Here is a 6,611-nt window from a genome sequence, read left to right on the forward strand (position 1 = left end):
TCATTTTCATCCAAAGTAGCCCTACCCTGTTAAATCTCAACTTCATTGGATCACTGTAGCCCGCCCTGGCATTTTGTCGAGCACCTCGTGTGCATGTGCAGAACGCGCGTAGTGCAGCCGCTGGCATCGAGCCGCTGTGGCACCTCTGCTGCTTCCTCCACTCGCCCTGTCCTTTCCCTGGATCACCGCGTCACCCCTGAGCCCTGCCGACACCTCCCCGCATCTCCTAGCACCGTCCACCGCCGTCCACGCCGACCACGATCGACCACCGTGACGGGCACGGCACCGCCAAGCCGCGTGGCGCGCCCTGAGCCACCCAGCTCCTCCCGGGCGTAACTACGACTTCCACCGCCCTCACCAACCCCCAGCGGCCACATACAGACCCCGCTGACCTCGCCACCGCCCTCGTCTGCCATCAATGGTCGCCGCCGCAGTCTTCTGTGGACGGCACCGTCCGAGCCACCTGGCGTCCCTCCAAGCCTACCAGCGCACACAGGGCTTACCTACCGACCACCACCGTCCTCTCCGACTCCGTCGACCACGCCAACAACCTCGAACCGCCATCCATGGAGATCGCCGCCGCGTCCACATTCGGGACCAGCCTCCTTGAGCACTCACTGATCCATCCCCATCATCATTTTTACTCGAGATCGACCGTAGGCGAAATCCCTCTTCCTCCTCCGCCGGAGCTCTTTGGGAGTGCTCGCAGCCGGCGACTCCGTCCACTCCGGAGACAATGGCGACCACCGACAGGATCGTATCAACCTTCTAAGCACGCCCGTGTGCTCAGATCACCGAGGGGCACCGCCGTTTACCGGCGTCGATCGCCGAAGCCCCGCCTCTGTCCGGCCGCGTGAGAGAGGGCGCGCGAAGACTAGTCAAACCGGACCAGTGGGCCAGGCGGGGCCACTGTCAGCGACTCAAGCCGCGCTAGATCGGTTATAAGTGGAAATGTATTCTCCCTATTACGTCTTCACTTCCCAAAAAGCGTAAATACGATCGAACTGTTTTCTTTTATAAACTTTAATTAAAACAGATTTTAACTACTGCTTTGACTGCCTCTAGTTTTTAAACCACAAATCCAAATGACTTGATTCCTTTTTTTTGTATTCCTCAAATTTCATCTAGTTTATTTTACTTATTTTTTCAAAATTTTCCAACCAACTTTTTTGTACTGTTTTGGAATTATGTGGTAATTGCATTATTTTGAAAATAGGGAAAATGGAGGGAAGACAATTTTCAAATTTTTTGGAGTGCACCCAACCCTTCTACATGATCAAGGCAAGCATTTTGAACACTTGATATGATGACTGCTTGGTTGATTGCTTGCTAGAATATTTGAAACATGTTATGTTACCTCATATGAAATTGCATACAAATGATCATGCATTCCTTGTCAATATTTGACTTCACCTAAACATGAAATATTTGTGCCACATATGCCTATGCCTGTTCTGACTAACTTGCAGGAAAGAATTGGTCACTAGTGAAAGTGATCGTAAGACAGGAATCTCGTTGTGACGAGAATGATCAGTGAGGACATGTGAGGACATGCCAAGTGGTGACCCTGTTATCTTCCACCAAGGATATATATTGTGCTAACCACTGCAAGAAATTTTTAAACCTCCTGAGTCGACTGTAGATCGAGTCTTGTTCCAGTAACCCCCATACTTGATTCGTGCTGCCACTTGTCCCTGGCACAGGTAGGGTATAGTTCAGTAAGTTGTTAACCCCTTTCCTGCACACACTATACAGAGGGCCGCGATGAGTGTCCCAAGGCCTTGGATTAAAGCCAGTCATCGGGTCAGGAGGCATGGGTGTCTTCGGTTGAGGCTGAAGAGGGGTAGCACCCCTAGTTGCGCGGTATAAATATTGTGATCCCATGCTATTTGAGGTGGTAGCCTCCCCGTCTTAGAGTTTTACTTGAGCGATGTTTTGGATGATTCCTGGCATCAGGAAAGTTAAGCTGGTGTGTGCTGGTTAGGTGTGTTTTCAACCCAAAGACCGTAAACGGAATTAGTTAGCGTCTCGGGGTTGACTAAAGAAATCATTTACTTGTGGGTAAAGAGTACAACATCTACAGAGTATAAAACCTATTCGAATAGCCGTGTCCGTCGCTTCAGACACCCAACTGGCATGTATTTTCTTTTCTTTTGGAATTCATCGGGCGGTGCTACCGCCTAGAATCCCTTTACCTTTGATTTCATTTGGAGTAAAGCCCTTTGCGTGGCGTCGCGAAGACACCCAATTATGGCATTCTTTTATAGTTTTCTCTTGGGTTCCTTCGGAATGGTTATACCTCTTGAGACCTGAATTTAAATTATTTTTGCAATATTATTATTTACTTATACGTTGCTAATATTAAGCTGACAAAACTTTATTAATTGTGCAAATATGATACTCCACATGATTGCATTAAATTCTCACCATGGCATGGTAGAATACACTTAAAATTAACAGCATGCATTCTGCCTGCTTTTATTATATATTCTGTCCATGATGTTTGTTCCTGGCTATTGTCTTGGCTAAATCATGACTTGAGAGGAGCTCTACGAAGACACCCCACAACCTAGGAATCGGAGATAGTAGCCACGTGAGATCCACAATCTGTTTCGGAGACCAATAATCTGGGCGTGGTCGTGGGCTTGTGGCGGAGTCCTGATTCGTGCGATAAATACACACGCAGACCTGGAGATCGAGGATCAGAGGAGATCGAAACAAGAACAAGAAGAAGAAGAAGCCAGGCGGCGCTTCGACACGCGGCGAGGAGGCTCGGCGGCGCCGCGCTCCAGCGGGCCCAGGCGACAGTCGTCCCCGAGGGGAGACGGCGGGCGCTGTGGACCTCCAGGGTAATGCTCTCTTCCTCCCGCTGCAAAACAAAACAATTTTTTTTTAAAAAAAATCACATCTTTTATCGCGTCGATTGCCAATTCGACTATGACTAGTTATGAGTTATGCTCTGCGAGTACCTAAATTTTCTTCTTCTTGGGTTTGTATCCGTGCTCAAGGCCACCAGCGTAGAGGAGAAGAAGGTTGTAGAGGATGCCTTGAACAGTTGAACCAGATCGACCAGAAGAAGGAGGAACTGTACAATCTCATCTCGGGCGTCGAGACGACCTACGGCGTCCACGGGAGGAGAGGCCGGCTAAACAACTTTTTGCTTGATGAACTCGCCGTGCAAGTCAAGCCAAGACCCAACGATGTCCTTTGGTATGCATACGCATCCGCATTATCCCTCATGTTCTTCTTTTGATATCCGTTTTATGCTGATGCTGGTGCTGATGATCTTCATACAGGTAACATTATAAGCGTGTTATGGGTTCTCTCATTTGTTGTTCTTGTGCTGATCACGTATGTGCGTGCGTGTGTGCGTGCAGGCGCAAAAGCCGAAGAGCTCAAAGATTGGATCGTCTTAGGTGCCATGTGGGGGGATGCACTATTAGCGCTGCTTTCGCGTATGGCCTGTGTCGGTTGGCGGACGAGATCAATCCGGAGATCAGCCAGAAGGCTGCTGCTTGGCTGAGGAGAAACGTATGGCACACAGAGTAACATCCACTAGCTTATCTGCACTAGCTGTGTTCAATCAAGTCCCTTGTATGAAGCAAAACACTAGAGTAACATCCACTAGTAACTAGTTCATCAGCACTAGCTATGTCCAAAGTTCTTGTATGAAGCAAAACGCCACAAAGTAGCATCCACTAGGTCTTCACCACAGTGTTTAGTACTCCCACCGTCCCATAATATAAGAGCGTTTTGCTCTTATATTATGGGACGGAGGGGGTAAGTTCTTGTATGAAGCAAACTTTTTATCACCATCTTTGTTCTGATCAGTCTATCTCTTTAACTTCATCTAAAAAAACGAGTCCATAACACGTAAGAGCAGAATGATGCTGTTACATTTATCGGAGGACAACAACAACAACAAAAAAGATCAATGGAAAAGGCAAACAACATGAGAAATAATATGAATGGAATAGAAGATACAAGAGAAAAACCTGAAGATCCTTCATTGCTTCCAAATGATTGAACCTACTCATGAGTCGCTAGAAGAACATCAATGGTAGGATGTAAACTGAATGGTTTTTCCAGATGACATAATTATCTTAGTTACCACATGGAAGGTACTCTATTCTTTAGGAAGCCGTTAAGAACGTGGTAGGAGCTCCCTTTGTTTACATAACTTATGTCAGGAGAAAGCCTAAGAGGGGAAAGCCTAAGAGGGGAAACATACTCGCCTACCCTCGGTGACCTAGGTCACCCCACCGGTCGAACCAAGTCGTGTAAATCACTGTACACCTTCCAAATCGCCTAAGAGGGGAAAGATACTCGCCTACCCTCGATGACCTAGGTCGCCCCACCGGTCGAACCAAGTCGCCTAAACCACCATACACCTTCCAAATCGCCTAAGAGGGGAAAAATACTCGCCTACCCTTGGTGACCTAGGTCGCCCCACCAGTCGAACCAAGTTGCCTAAACCACCGTACACTTTCCAAATCACCTAAGACAGGAAAACATACTCGCCTACCCCCCGGTGACCTTGCCCACCATCGTAGGTAGAATTAAAGCCGTGCTGAACATGGCAGGGGCATGCACGACAGTTTCAGTTGCCGTCGCATCAGACAAATGGGCAGCAGTCACCGCAACAGGAAACTCCACGCTGACGACATTTTGGACAGGAGCAGAAAGCAAATCCGGTGACTCGCCCACCCCCTCGATAGAAATAGCCATTTTTCCAGGAGGTACTTGTGTACAGTATAGTGGGCCTCCATCACAATTATCAAAGTCATCAGGTAGTTTATTGAGATCAAGCTCAGCCATCTGCACATTTTTAGAAGATAGAACAGAAATTCTTGTGTAAGCGACGTAATGTAAATGAAAACATACAAACTTCTCTTTTTTCTTTATTTTTTACTACTAGTCAGGTTGGCAGATCATGGTTACTATTAGTTGGCAGGAAAATGCCAGTTCATGAATTTGCAGGATGCGTGCATTATTTTTTGCTTGTACTACTAGCTCACACTTTTTTTCTAGCCTTTTGTTTTTGTAAGAAACTAGTCCCTTGTCAATTTTTCTACTTCTTTTATCAGGGATGTAGGCAAGGTTTCTCTCTCCTTTTTTAGCAACACAGAATAACTACACACAGTTTATAACAACCAGTTTTCTTATCTCCTATTTTTAATGCAGAGGCCTGGTGCAAGACAATAGGCAAGATAATAACAAGTTTCAAGAGCAGGGCATCTTTTATCTTGGATCCAGATTCAACATGGGGAACGGGAGGACAACTACAGGTGGAGAGCAGATTTGTTGGCAAGATACAATTTCTGGTGTAACCTAGTAGTATCATGCTTTTGCCCAAGAAATTTTTTAGAAAAATTGATGAAGAATCCTGTGTTTTACCTTGGTGTGTTTGAAGGGAGAAAATTTTCCCAGTTTCTGGTGGTATTCTTGCCGGAGTTGTCTCAGAGTTTTGCCTAATGCACAACAAAGAGTTGCATATAGATATCGTTGCGTTCTTCAGGATTTGGTCTGGTTCCCCCCTAATTTTATGGTGTTTTTTCTTCATGCAATGGAGCTCCCACAGCTAGGCCATGGCGTGCGGCACTGGGGAGAAATAGCTGGGGGAAGGGGAGAGGAGGAAAGGATCTGCGCCGGGCCGTAGGGTTTTCTGGTTTGGTGGGGAGAGATTGACGGGAGTCGCTGTATTTCTTCTTGTCGTGACGTGACTAGGCGAGGGAGGGGCGGGATTTCCTTTCTTAGCACAGGTGGGGGATCCGCACGTGGGCAACTTTCTGAAATAGCAGGCCGCGAGATCGGACCGCACGGCGCGCGCGCGATGTAGCAGCGTCCATATATTTTATAGTACAGTTTTTCTAATTCACATCTAAATGTTTTTTTAAGAATGTCACATCTAAGCTCCCACAAGTATATAATGCAGCAATAAAAAACAAAAAAACTAGGACAAAAAAATAGACCACAAACAGAATGAACATTAACTTAGATGTGACATAACTATGTCACATCTAGATGTGTCCTAGACAGACCCTTTATAGTAAGAAGGAATAGAAATTACAGATGAGGGCTAGCAGTAGCCCAGAAGGAGTCGCATATGAAGTCTGGTTCCGTGGTAGTCGGACAAGATGCAAATTACAACCTGTTTTTTTAAGAAAAAATGGGTCTTCAATAGAAGAAGAAACTCGTTTTTTTTTTCAACTGTTATCTGTGATTTTCAAAGGCATTTAGCCATCACATGTACTAGTAGTACTTTTATGCCATATAGTATATGGCTGACGATGTGAAATGCAATGCTTGATAATAAAAATTGTATTACAGAGAAGTTGGTTACTTTTATATGCCAATGAATCACATGTAAACAGTCCCAGCACTGTTGGTGTTGGGCTAAAGTTGATTACATGATGTTGCTGTGCGTTTTCCTATTTATTTATTTATTATCAATCACTGTACGATCTGAATGAATCTGATGCATCAAAAATCTGAGGCCTCTTTTGATTTGGAGGAATTTCATAGGAATTCTAGAGGATAGGATTCTTATGGGAATAGATTCCTATTCCTACATAGGATTGGTTCCTATCTTCCACATTTCATAGAAAAAT

At 45.7% G+C, this 6,611-nt stretch overlaps 1 long non-coding RNA gene across 1 annotated transcript; it reads left to right on the plus strand.

The window, feature by feature from the left end:
* Positions 1-1,231: 1,231 nt before the first annotated feature.
* LOC147993193 (uncharacterized) lies at positions 1,232-4,808 on the plus strand. The gene is made up of 3 exons (XR_015615463.1): positions 1,232-2,849; positions 3,009-3,210; positions 3,378-4,808. It is a non-coding gene; the product is annotated as an uncharacterized LOC147993193 (long non-coding RNA).
* Positions 4,809-6,611: the final 1,803 nt, after the last annotated feature.

This window comes from Triticum urartu, chromosome 1A, assembly GCF_056163025.1.
Source record: "Triticum urartu cultivar PI428250 chromosome 1A, HENAU_Tu73, whole genome shotgun sequence".
In the NCBI taxonomy this organism is placed as follows: Eukaryota; Viridiplantae; Streptophyta; class Magnoliopsida; order Poales; family Poaceae; genus Triticum; species Triticum urartu.